This window comes from Macrosteles quadrilineatus, unplaced genomic scaffold, assembly GCF_028750875.1.
Source record: "Macrosteles quadrilineatus isolate MER2022 unplaced genomic scaffold, UCM_ALF_1.0 Scaffold_7__1_contigs__length_78375512, whole genome shotgun sequence".
Lineage (NCBI taxonomy): Eukaryota > Metazoa > Arthropoda > Insecta > Hemiptera > Cicadellidae > Macrosteles > Macrosteles quadrilineatus.
In genome coordinates, this window is record NW_026542600.1 from 15,178,073 (window position 1) to 15,191,902 (window position 13,830).

The window sequence follows — 13,830 nt, forward strand, 5'->3', positions numbered from 1 at the left end:
TAGTTGCGTCATGGTCACGTAGTTAGCAAGTCGAGAAGTATCTTGTCATAGTCGGTCGCTTGGACGTCGTCATATTTACACAAACACGGACACGGACATAAACACACACGTACATTGATTAAAATAAAAGGTTCTCGTGGACGGAACACAGGCCTGTGGTGAACAGTTATTTTGTACCGTCGCGGGAGCCGGCAGGAGAACACTGAGGGCGACGGCGTCTGTGATTACATGACCCTTGCACCTTCTTTCACTCAAAAACGTATATTATTTTATATTTGTCTTACCAGTTCAGGGGCAAGCCACAACAATGAGTAAGAATCTTCAATTCTAATGTAAAAAGTGTGTTGCTGTATGGGTGCGAAACTTGGAAGCTTAGCAGATCAATAATTAATAAGCTACAAACATGTGTAAATAAGTGCCTGAGAAGACTTTTGAGAATAAGGTGGCCAGAAACAATAACAAATGAAGAGCTGTGGCGTCGCTCAAACCAAGAGCCAATTGAAGTACAGCTAAAAAGAAGAAAATGGAGATGGGTAGGGCACACCTTGCGGAAGGGAAATGGAGATGTGGCTAAGGAGGCATTGGAGTGGAACCCCCCTGGAAGCAGGAGAGTGGGAAGACCCAGAAACACTTGGAAGAGGACGTTGGTTGAAGAGTTGAAGGATAAAGGAAAAACCTGGGAAGGGATCAAGAGGGAAGCAACCAACAGGGTCCGGTGGAGAGGAACAGTCGAGGCCCTATGCTCCAGGAGGAGTCAACGGGATTAAGTCAAGTAAGTCATCGCTTGAAAAGCCAAAGCCTTTGTCCCCCATGGACAACGCTTCTAAATACATTGATGCCGCAAGGATTGTTATGAAAGATGACAAGGAGCGTAAATCATAGCCAAGATTCAAACATAAGCTGTACCGTTAAGCAGAGAATTTCTCCTTAATTAATTAAATGTTTATTACTTACCTATATTGATTACTAATTGAATTGATTAATTCATACAAGAAGACAGTTCAATCTTATTTCGTTTGAAATCACACAGGTCCCGCAATTTATTTATAAAAAAAATACAAAAATAAAAACACGAATTGGTACAATTAACTACAAAAGGCATTAATGGCTTCTTTTCTCCATAAATTACCTTATTTAAAAAGCTTTTTTTCAATCAGACTTTAAAGGAACTTTGTTATTTTAGAATATTTGAATATTTTTTGTCAATATTTTTTCCTTAATTTGTAACTATGTGCATTCATGATTTTAAACTTATTTGTAAAATAATAATCGGTTGTAATTACAAATCTGAACAATATATCAGCTGTCAAAATGTTGACTAATTGATAACCTAGCATGGTATTTTCAACAAGAACAGCAGAATCAAGCTTAGTCATGGTTTACTGTTGTCATACTGTAAATGAAGGTTCTTGCATTGATAATGTTTTACTTCTAAATGATGCTGTTGTTAGTTTAGTCATAGATGTGGTTAAAAATATAGAGAACAAAAGACTGGGTTGTTTTTGCTCTTTTGACATGTCAAAAGCATTTGACACTGTTACTAACAAAAAGTTATTTAAATTGCAAAAAAGGGCGATAAGGCTTGTTAGTGGTGTACGCTCTATAACTCCAACCTATATTTAAACATTTCCAAATTCTTTACCTGCAATATATATTCTTCAAGTTCTGTTGTATGTAAAAATCATTTGGAATTTTTTTCAGAAAACTCAAATAAACATAATTATGAAACCAGATTTAAAAACAACTTACAAACAGTGCTTTGTAAATACTCAAAGAGTCAACAAACAAACATTCAATAGGTACATGGCAGTTAAATTGTTTAATAATATATCAATGAAGTCTCGGGAGTTGTCCTTGAACACTTTCAAATCAAAAATGAAAACATATTTAATTTAATACAAAATGCCCATATACAGTGGAGGATTTTTTTACATGTCAACATATCTCTATTTAATTGTGCCTGTATTTTATATATATTTTTTTGTACTAGGTCTTATTATATTGATGATTACATGTAAGTATTCATTTTCTGTATTAATAACAGCATTATGAATTTTGTGACAATTTTAATCCATTGTGAAATGTCTACAACAATAAATCGATTTGATTTGATTATCCTGCTTTGCACGGGTTTCAGTTGCATTATGGCTGTGTTTGATGCTGCTCCCCATGACCTCACATTATATCTAAGCAATGATTCACACAGACTTTAATATATGAATTGAATTTCATTATTTTTAGTGTAAGGTATTGTCTGACATGGTACAAATTAAATAAGTATAATCTTAGCTTATCAGTTAGTTTATTATATTAAAATAATGAAAATGTATACTATAGCCTACTCACCGCTAAGTCCTTAACCCTCCGAGTGTCCCTTGTTTTTGCCTTAATGTCTGCCTATTTTTTGCTCATTTGCAAGGTTTTATTAAAACGGATCTGAGAAGCTTGAAAACAATGTTAATTATACTGTTCTATATACCATTTTGTTTGGAAAATCATGGGCTTCAATATTATACATAGAACATAAGGAACATTTGTTGCAAAAAAATTTTTTATGTAAAAAAAAAATATTTTGGAAAAAAAAATAAAAAATAACTTTGCGCTTAATGAAATTGTATAAATTATAGGCCTATAAATATTTGAAAATAGCCACTTTGTTCTAAATGTTATGAGGATTACAAATATATAATAATATAAGGAAGTAGATTTGCAAATAAATAAGTTATGGGCAAAAAACAGATTTCAGTACATAGCGTTTAGCTAAGAATGCATAGCCTAACCATAGCTAGGAATCTGGCTGATAATTTACATCAATATCACTACCTACTTCTCTTCTTCAGGATCATCAACCAGCCCTTCAAAATCACTTAAATCTTCTTATAATGCACCACGTATATCACTACTTTTGATTTTTAACACTAAAACAATGATAAACGTAATAAAACACATCAGTCATCGGTCCGAGGATAACCAAGCTGTTTACAAATATGCACGTCAGCTGTCTGCTACAATATTTTTGGAACTAAAATGAATAGCGCTTAGAGACAGACCTCCGGAGAAAGCTCTGAATCTGTCAAATAAAACGATACCTAACTCGATCCAGTTCAATCCGATTTTGTCAGTCATAGAGCCTTCGCCGTAAACAGTGTTTGTGAGTCGCTGCAGCGACACAAAACACTACACAAAGTAGCTGCAGCGACAAATAACACTCGGAGGGTTAAAAATCAGTTAAAAGTTTTTTAACCATCATGTTAACTAAGCATTTATTGACAAAAGACTAGATGCATAAAGCTATAGCCTATCCTAGCTCATCATTAGTGTTAAAGTAAGTGTTAAAGTTTTATAAGCAGCCCCCGCAGCAAAAAAGAGCAATGGTTCTTTTATGTATGGAAGCCGTTAAACCTTTAGTTTTTTTGCAGGAAAATGCAATGGAGCTTCTTGAAAGCGAGGCATCTCAACTTGAGACTCACATCAAGGATGGGATGACTCGAGTGATGGTTGAACTTATGAAGCATGAATGGCCGCAGCAATGGCCGACACTACTAACGGACATGAGCCTCGCCTGCACAAAGGGCTGCTCCCAGACTGTCTTGGTGATGTTGTCATTCCTCCGCCTAGCCGAGGATGTCGTTATTTTAAAGGTAAACCAAGAGAAATAAGGTAAAATTATAGTGTGAAAAAGCGTAAAACTATCCTGTTGAAGAAAGAGGTTTTAATTTATTTAATTTACGAGACCAATCATAGTACCTATTAATTTTTTTTGTGAAGAGACCAAATAGATGTTATAAAAGGGCTATGAGATTTGAATGATTGGAAAATAAAAAAAGATCTTTATTAGTAGCTATAGTTTTGTAGTAGTTGTTATGTAGTTATATTATATGTTTTTTAAAGAATGAGTTTAAATTCGGTTGGGTCTTAAGTTAAAATTCAGCTCTAAACATGATTATGAGGAGGTGTTAGCTTAGAAAATTTTAGTCCTATGAATTATTAGCTAACTCTATCAATACGCTATTTAGTGTTATTTGTTGTAGTACTATTCCTGTATTTAAAGATTATTGTTTGATTTTGGGGATCGTTGTTGCTTTATTCCTTCATGAAATTCTAATTTTTGCAATTTTTTATCTGTTCCCTGACTAAATAACTATTGGATTTCTTGTACCTATGTTAGCTAGTTACCTTGAAAAATCTGAAAACACCCATAACCTTTGCGTAGCATCTGTATTAAAACTGTGTTTATAATTTTTGAAATTTCTTTATTACGACGATAAACACATCATTTTGCATTGCTTGAACAAAGATTAGCTGATTCCTTATCAAGGATCATTTATGTAAAGCTTGAAAAGGACAGCTGCTACCAGTGTTAAACTGTCAAGTGTTTTTAAATTTTCTGATTATCAATCTTTGATTATTAAGTTTGTTATTTATCGTTGACTTGACAGACACTGGAGTCCACCCAGAGAAGGAAGACCTTGTACCAAGAACTTTCCACCAACATGGCACACTTTTTTAAGTTCTTCCTGCAGCTACTTGAAGAGCATTACAAAGCTTATAACCTATCCCTTGAGCAAGACATGTCAGCTGCGGCAGCCCATGCTAAAGTCGTTCAGGTGAGTGCTCTAGACAGCTTTACTTATTATTTTCATACTTACTGATTAGTTGTTAAATTGTGACACTATCTAAATAGGTTTTAAATGCGATTGGAGACTGTTGTGAATGTTTGGTTTTAAAAGCTTTAATGACTGGACAAAATAGTTGATTTGCAATTTATTTTCTGTTCCTGTCTGTGTATTAAAGATTACTAGTCGGACAAGTTACATTGAGGGGATAAGTTTACTCCTAAGAGCCAGATTCAACTGAGTTTCCAGTTTCAACAGAGACTAGGACTACTTTGCTAAGTTCAAAGAAATCTTCTAGCCACAAAAAGTAACTAAGCTTCCTGAATGCAGAAATAACATAAAAGATGTCAACTGTACTGTGGACCTTCAACAAATTTCTGACTCGATAAGTTTATTTACCAAGTGTAAGTTTTGTGATCAGACTGGTTTTGAAAAAATGAAAATGAAAAATGAAAATGAAAAATGAAAGATACTTTATTCCATCAAAAAGAAAAACACAATAATTGTTACATAGTGTTGTACAGATGGATTATTCCCCACATAGGCACAGCCTGTGTGTGGGGAATGAGCTTTACCAGTAGTCAAACATACAATGATACAATTAAATAGAAAAATTAATTAATAACTAAAATTATTATTTTACAAACTTTTGGAATAAGGAGAAAGATTGCACATTGAGTTAACACAAATGAAATTTTAAAAACTGTTGGAACCACAAGAGGAAGTAAAGACGAAAACAAAACTACACATACGTAACAACCGGCTTGGTTCATCGGCTTGGCCATACTTCCTGAGAATAAAGTTACAGAAAGTTTGTGCAGTGAAATTGATTAGGAACTATCATTTATATATTGATATTGATATATATATCTATTGATATTAAAATTGAATCACAGTAAAACCTCTTTAATCCGAACCCCCGTAATCCGAAAGTCCACTAATCCAGACCCCTCATCGCTGTACTCTATACACAGTACAGCAGTTCTTTATTGTATACTGTATTTAATTTACAGTACTGTTTATTCATCATGTTTACTACTGTATTAAATTAACACTGTATTTTACTTTATAAAACATTTGTTCACTTTTACCAAAATAATTTTGATCAATTTAGCTATTGTTATGTAAAAACAACAATATGTTCTGTAATCCAAACTATTCAGTAGTCTGAACTACCTCTGGTCCCAATAGTGTGGTGGCTTAGCAAAATGATCGTGACCTGATGGATTAAAGCTGCAGCTTTTGCACATTTCTTCCATACCCTAAATACAAACAATTTATGGGGGGGTGCCCGATTTTTAGGTCCGCCATCTTGAAATACGACGCCATCTTTGTTTTCTTTAGAGGAATTGAACTATTCATTGAAAATGGCCTAATATCACAAAAAAGGATACATTTACGCCATTTTGTTTGTAACATGTTTTGTTCACAATTAAATTTGCTATAAAATGAGATAAATACCACTTTGATAACTTAAATAGTCTTGAAGATATAAACTGTTAAAGTTGAAAATTTGATATATTTCACTACGCTACATGTAGTTTTTGCTATATATCACCCAAACGGTCAACGGTACGTATCTGTTATTACGATATATTTTATTCGTAATTAAATTTGCTACAAAATGAGATGAAAATCTCTAAATTAACTTACATAGTTCGGAAGATAGAAACCGTTAAAGTTATAAGTTACGTTAACTTCTGTATGCAGTAGGTCCGTGTTTCTTAAAAGTCCCCGCGCCTTGTTTTTTATGCACGTATTGCGTCAGAAGACTGCAATTTTACACATCAATACTGGACTTAAAATAGTACTTTTTAAAGTACTTCTTGACTTTTTTCCCCAAGGGGGGTCGGCCCACAAGGAGTAAGTTGACAATCTTAAATATAAGCATAGGCCATGATGCATATCAAATTAAAGAGATTTACCTGTAGAACGCGTTACCACAAACTGCATTTTAAAAGGACAAGTGGGTCAAAAGTTATACAATTTTATAGTTCTGCTTATTCATTTAATAATTAACGGTCACAACACCAGTTCATCTCATTGCATAACATATAACATATGCATACGTAACGGAACTTAGCAACAAGGATCATACATAACCAACAAAAGCATTAACAAGCAAAACAATGGTCAACAACAATAAATGTATAACAAAATTAACAAGAATTGAATAAAAAAAGATGTAAATAAATCTGGAATTATAAATTGATCGGTTTAAAGTGATAACATTTAGAAATTCTATCAACATTTTAATAAATATGAAAGCAAACAAGAAATGCAATAACAAACTGAATCATAGGACCACTCTACTGTATAATAAGGATTATGAAAAACAAGCAAGCAGCTATTTCCTAAAAGTAATAAAACTTGTGGAGTAAAAGTCGAGATTCGTAGGAATACTGTTTCCCAAACGATGTAGTCTTGGTAGCGTGCTGTTGTAGGCATATGTTGTATGATATCCCCTTTCAAATAGGTCCTGGGATCAGGATGGTCTAGAGCAGCGAAAATTTACCCTGCTCATCAGCTCAGGAGAGTCAAATTCTGCAATGAGAATCTTCCTCAGGAAAACCAGGTCAGCAATACGCCTTCGAGAACTCAAGTGGTTTAGCCGAAGATGCTGTCGAAGATCCTCAAATGGGTATCCCTGAATGGGTATCCCAGACGAAGTCCTACGATTTAAAAAAAAAAGCTGCACTCTTTCGATGTCCTGTGAAAGACCAACTGTATAAATGGGGACCATACAGGAGAACAATGTTCCAACAAGGGGGGCACAGCCCAAACAGAGAACCCATTTCTGGATAATCTCAGAATGAAACCAAGGGCTGAGTTTGCTTTCCTTGTTAACCTGTTAACTTGATCATCAAGGTTGAGAGATGATGTAAATGATACTCCAAGGTCGTTGACAGAGGTGGATCTAACAAGTGCGTTCCCATTTATTGAATAGTTAAAAAGAGAGGTTGTTGAGGTCCTTTTGAATGAAACTATCATGCACTTGAATTCATTCAAAAGCATTCCAATTTGCATAAACTACATTTGAAATTTCATTGATGTCCTGCTGGAGGCATTTTGATTCTGAGAAGAACTTTCTACGTGATTTGCGTTTGGGCAGAGATACAATTGTTCGTACAGCCCATTTTTGGAATTTAAATAGAAATTTAGTTTTTAAAATTTCATAGTCCCGTATAGGTATAGTATACGCTATAGGAATAGGCTATAGCATACGCTAAATGAGGATATATTAGTCTGTAATATACGGATATTAGAACTTCGAAGGTAGATGTGTTCTTCAAACTACGTAGAACAAAAAATTCCAGATCTGACTTTTATTGAAACCTGCTTAATGTGATCTAAGAAATCAAGATGTTTATCTAGTGTCAGTCCCAGAAACCTAACACTGTTAGTTGGATGAACTGTTGAGTCGTCCAGAAGTAGGCTGAATCCATTAGAGAGTCTCTTTGAAATAGAAAAGTGCAAAAGTTGGGTTTTTTTGGCGTTGACGGAGAGAAAGTTGGAATCAAACCACTGGATTAAGTTACTGGCTTCCCGAAAGTTAGTGAGCTCCAAGTTTTCAATGTTGCGACTGGAAATGGAGAGTGAGGTGTCATCATAAAATAGTGTTGGTTTGGCGGTTGAAATGCAAGATGGAAGGGTGTTAATGAAGAGCAGGAATAGGGTAGGTCTTGAACCTGGTTGTCAAGATCTTTGACAACGTCAGCCATATATTAATGAATATTGAAAATAAAATTGGTCCCAGTAAAGATCCTTTAGGTACACCAGAAGAAGCTTAAAACTTACAAGACTTCGTTCCAGCAAATTTCATTGTTAAAAAGTGATTCCACTAATAGGGAAATTCAGCTGCTGCCAAAACCGCCTTTGTTTGGCAAAAAAAGGCTATAAGAGCAATGTTTGGTTTAGATGCAGAGGCCTCATGCCGTAACCTTTTCCCTAATCTTGGTATACTTACTCTCCCTAGTTTGTTTATCTTTCACAATCTTTGTTTTGTCAAGAAGAATATTGAAAAGTTTAATACAAACTCATCTGTCCATTCCTATAACACTAGGCAAAGAGACCACATAGCTAGGCTAGTATTAGATTGCAAAAATATTTCAATAGTCATAGTTACCATCAGATTTTATTTTACAACAAATTGCCTTTAGATATAAAAATGTTACCATTTAAGAAATTTTGTACCACTATTTGTAAGTTGCTTAAAGATAAGGCATTTTATTCAACTGAGGAATTTTTAAATCATGTATTTTAATGTTGATTTTAATGTTTACTTTGACTTTCTATACAAAAATTATATGTTGACGAAGCCTATTGTAACTGTGTTATCTAATGGCAAATAAATTCTTGATTCTTGATTCTTGAATAGTCTCAAATCATACGACTATGATTCAGAGTGATCCCCAATCCACCAAGCTTTGCCACGAGATAAGTGTGAGTGACTTACACGGTCGAAAGCCTTGGATAGGTCCAAATTGACAGAATCGTCTTTATGGTTACGAGAAAAGGCTTGCATAATGTCATCCTGGTACAGAACCAAATTGGTCGAGGTAGATCGCCCTTTCTTGAAGCCATGTTGACAGGGCACGATGGCTTTGTTCAAAGAAAAAGAGGTTCCGTGAAGTAGAATTGCTGGAAATATATTAGCCAATGCAGGTTGTACCACCACTGGACGATAATTTTTAACAGATGGGTCACCTTTCTTGAAAATTGGTAGCACATTACCATTTTTAAGACCCCGAGGGAACTTTCCAAGCTTCATCAAGATGAGAGGAAATGGTGTTGACCGTTAATTAATAAATAAATAAGCAAAACTATAAAATTGTATAACTTTTGACCCACATTTCCTTTTAAAGTGCAGTTTGTGGTAACGCGTTCTACAGGTAAATCTCTTTAATGTGATATGCATCATGGCCTATGCTTTTATTTAAGATTGTCAACTTACTCCTTGTGGGCCGACCCCCCTTGGGGGAAAAAGTCAAGAATTACTTTAAAAAGTACTATTTTAGGTCCAGTATTGATGTATGAAGTTGCAGTCTTCTGACGCAATACGTGCAGAAAAAACAAAGCGCGGGGACTTTTAAACGGACCTACTGCATACAGAAATTGAAGAAACTTATAACTTTAACGGGTTCTATCTTCTGAACTATTTATGTTAATTTAGAGATTTTCATCTCATTTTGTAGCAAATTTAATGACGAATAAAATATATCAAAATAACAGATACGTATCGTTGACCGTTTGGGTGATATATAGCAAAAACTACATGTAGCGTAGAGGAATATATCAAATTTTCAACTTTAACAGTTTATATCTTCAAGAATATTTAAGTTATCAAGGTGGTTTTTATCTCATTTTATAGCAAATTTAATTGTGAACAAAACATGTTATATACAAAATGGCGTAAATGTGTCCTTTTGGGTGATATTAGGCCATTTTCAATGAATGGTTCAACTCCTCTAAAGAAAACAAAGATGGCGTCGTATTTCAAGATGGCGTCGTATTTCAAGATGGCGGACCTAAAAATCGGGCACCCCCCCATAAATTGTTTGTATTTAGGGTATGGAAGACATGTGCAAAAGCTGCAGCTTTAATCCATCAGGTCACGATCCTTGCCGATATTGTCTCTAAGCCACCACACTACAATTAGTTCGGATTCAAGAGGTTCTACTGTATATATAAATATTGCCCTAGATATTGATTCTTCGAAGATATTTGAGTTTTTTAACGTGAATAATGGAAGTTAACAAATTTATAATTTATATAAATCAATAGACATATAAAATCATTAAAATATATATCAATAATAAAAATGACATGCTTCGAGTCTGCTTATGTTTTCCAAAAAGAGTTTGACCAGACCTACAGCAGCACTTCACTTCACGGAGTTCCGCATGGTTCCATCTCTGTTGTTGTCTTCACACCTTCACCACTGCCGCCGTCCTTCGCCCCCGCGACCTCCTCCACCTCGTCCAGGTTCGTCACTCGGATAGCTCGGGAGTCTGCCGTCTTCCGTATAAAGATTTTACCCTCCCGGGTCCAGGGGTAGGTGAGATGTCCTTCTTTCACATGGTGTTTGGCTTGGCCCAGAATGGCTTTATTTCGCACGGTCAGATGTTCGACGACGAAGACTGGTCCAGGAGGCAGTGTTGTAGCCAGGTCTGACGTGTTGATCCTCTTCTGTCTGGCAGCGTCTAACCAAAAGGCACGGATGGACCTTGAGATGAACTGCACCACGATGCTGGGGTAAAACTTCTTTCCTCTCGGAGTAGGGAGTCTGTGGGCCGCAGAGATAGAATCTCGGCTAAAACCGACACCCAAGGCACGTGCTACAGCCTGTAGAACCATGTAGACGTCCTCTTCTCTCGTTGGCGGTATCCCTCTAATTTCCAAGTTATGATCCCTGGAGTATTGCTGCAGTTCGGCTACTTTGCTTTCCAGACAGCTAACCTTATCTCTCAACAATACATTATCTTTCTTAACATCTTCGCATTCCGCCTTCAAAAGCACGTTTTCAGACTCGATGTCAGCAATTCTGCATCTTAATTCTTCTTGTGAGGTCTGAAGTGTCTCCAGTTGCTTCTCGATTGTTTCCAAATGTTGCTCCATGTATTTTTTCATTGACACAAGCAGATCTGTCACCTTGGTATCTTCAGGGTCGGACTTGTTGCTGACGATCGATGTAGTGTCCTGTACACACTCATCACATTTCCACGCCGACACACTACGTGATGACATCGCGTTCAACTTGGCCACGGTGCGGATGCGACAACACGCCGCGTGAAACACTGCACCACAGTCCACGCACTTAATTACGTCTTTTGCGTTCGCGGTGTCAAGGTTGCAAGTTCATTGTTGAGACAAAAGAGAGCCAAACACGACGATAAAATAAAACAAACTACAAAGCAAAAATGGGAATAGTAAATTTATATTCCTTTCAAGCGGACGAAACAGAAATACATGTATATTCCAAGTATACGACAGGTTGGTACGGGCAGGCAGGCCGATACACTGACTCACAACGAGGAAACCGGTAGGACGTCCGCTCACATCGACTAACTGATAAGAACTGTTGTAGGTTGTACCTAACTAAACTTAGATGTGACTATAAATTTGTTTTTTCTTAAATTTAGTTATTTTGAAGTTTAGGTACCATTAAAAAAAAGACAGATCCAGCCTAAATTTAGTACACTTCTCTTTGTTACCATGGTGAGTAATTTCATGCATTTTTGGATTGTTTACATAAGCTTAAGTCTGAAAAATATAACTCTTCAACTTGTAAAAATTAAGGCAACAAATTATTTTTTAATATTTAATTTCAAAAATATAAAAACTACAATACTCATATTGTATGATTTCATTCAAAATGGTTTAGAATATTTGTGTAAAAATTCAACTCAATAGCTCAATTGGTTTTTCTTATAGATGTACCTATCTGTTAATATGTTCTCAATGTAAGAATGTATGTCTCTCTATGCAAGAAGATTAGGTGGGATTCGCCCACTGTTGCCCTTTAATTAATTGGTAAATCAATCGCAGATCCAAATGTTGATTTCTAGGTCAACCTCTTAGAAAAGAACCTTGCGCGCTAAAGCTTAGAACGCAGGTTCTTTTCTAAGCGATCGACCTGTAACTAGGCAGTCTTTGTAATAAACATCAAGGAGGATTTGGTTTTCTTTTCAAACTAACAAGCATTTATAAATATCCACTATTTTTCAGATTGTTCTGAAGACTCTGAATGGTTTTGTTGAGTGGGCGGCCATGAAGCACATCTTAGCAGACGACGGCAAGATGTTGCAGATGCTTTGTTTTCTTCTGAGGATAGAAGCATTTCAGACACCAGCTGCAGAATGTCTGTTACTGGTGCAGAAACTTAGTCAATTTTATTACATACATAAAAAATAAACTAACTACTTATTTAAATTTTACCTTAGAATGATTTTTTGCATCACTGAATATCTTGTGTAAGTTAAAACCTTGAGTACCAAGTGATCAATGTAGCCTATTTGAGGTACTACCTTGGGATTTTAGACAGGGGTTCAAATAAAAGTTAAAGTGCACCTAAAACCCTTCTACACTGTGTAAAACGTGTTGTTTTATCACGTAAGAAGAGTATTAATATTACATTTTACTTGAATTAGAAGACTAACGTTTTAAATAAAGATTTTGTTTACTTAAACCAACTTTTAGTGTACGGCATGACAAATTTTTGGGGGGACATAGCTTGCACAGTAGTTTTTGGTAGCTAAGTCCTAGCTGAGTGTATTTTTTCCCAATGGTCAATATTGAGAAGGATTTTCAATTGGCTCAGAATGTTGTTAACCAAAGGATAAAAAAAAATTATCACAGCCAAAGGGATCCGGCCATGGGCAGCCTCTTTGTACAATAATTTGACTCATTATGAGTTGTCAACAGACATGATCTTCTCCTTTAGAAAAGAAAATACAATGAATCACTCGAAATCATTCTAACCTTATTTAAGTTATAAAAAAACCAACCTTACAAGATTAATTTTAAGTCTGTTGTTGATTGCTGAAAAGCTGCAACTTATTTTAAATGTAGCCAAGTTGAGAATCTTACACTGTTGCCTTGAAAGTAAAATATTCAATCATCCTGTTGCAGATTGTCTCCAGAAAGTGCAAGGCAGAAGAAAGTAGGTCTTTGCTGATTCTGATCAGTACAGAAGCTCTCGCCTGTATGTTCCATGCTGCTGGCGTGGCTTCTGAGAAAATAATTGAAAATGAAAATCACTACGGATTCCTAAAAAAACTAATTGAGGTAAAACAATATTCTTTTGTTAATATATGTGCCTAGCACAATATTCTATAAGTAGAAATCCTTAAAAAACACATAAGTTAGACCAAACACATGTACTGTCCACAATAGGTTTAGAGTGGAAATCTGTACGGAATATACGGAAAATGTGTACGGATAAAATGTTTAATCTTTTTATTAAATACAGTAGAACCTGACATTATATCTAGTGTGGTAGAGGTGCCAATTCATTGTTAAAGATGGTTGGATTCTCAGGGAAACATAAAACTAGGATATTAGTTGCCAAAATTTAAAATAAGGACCACAAAATTAATAAACTCATTTACTTTGAGACATATACAATATTTACGTAAGAACTAAGGCTTCCAAGATAACTAACACTACCTCTATCAATGTTGTCTTCAAGGTTCGACCACATCACAAACACTTT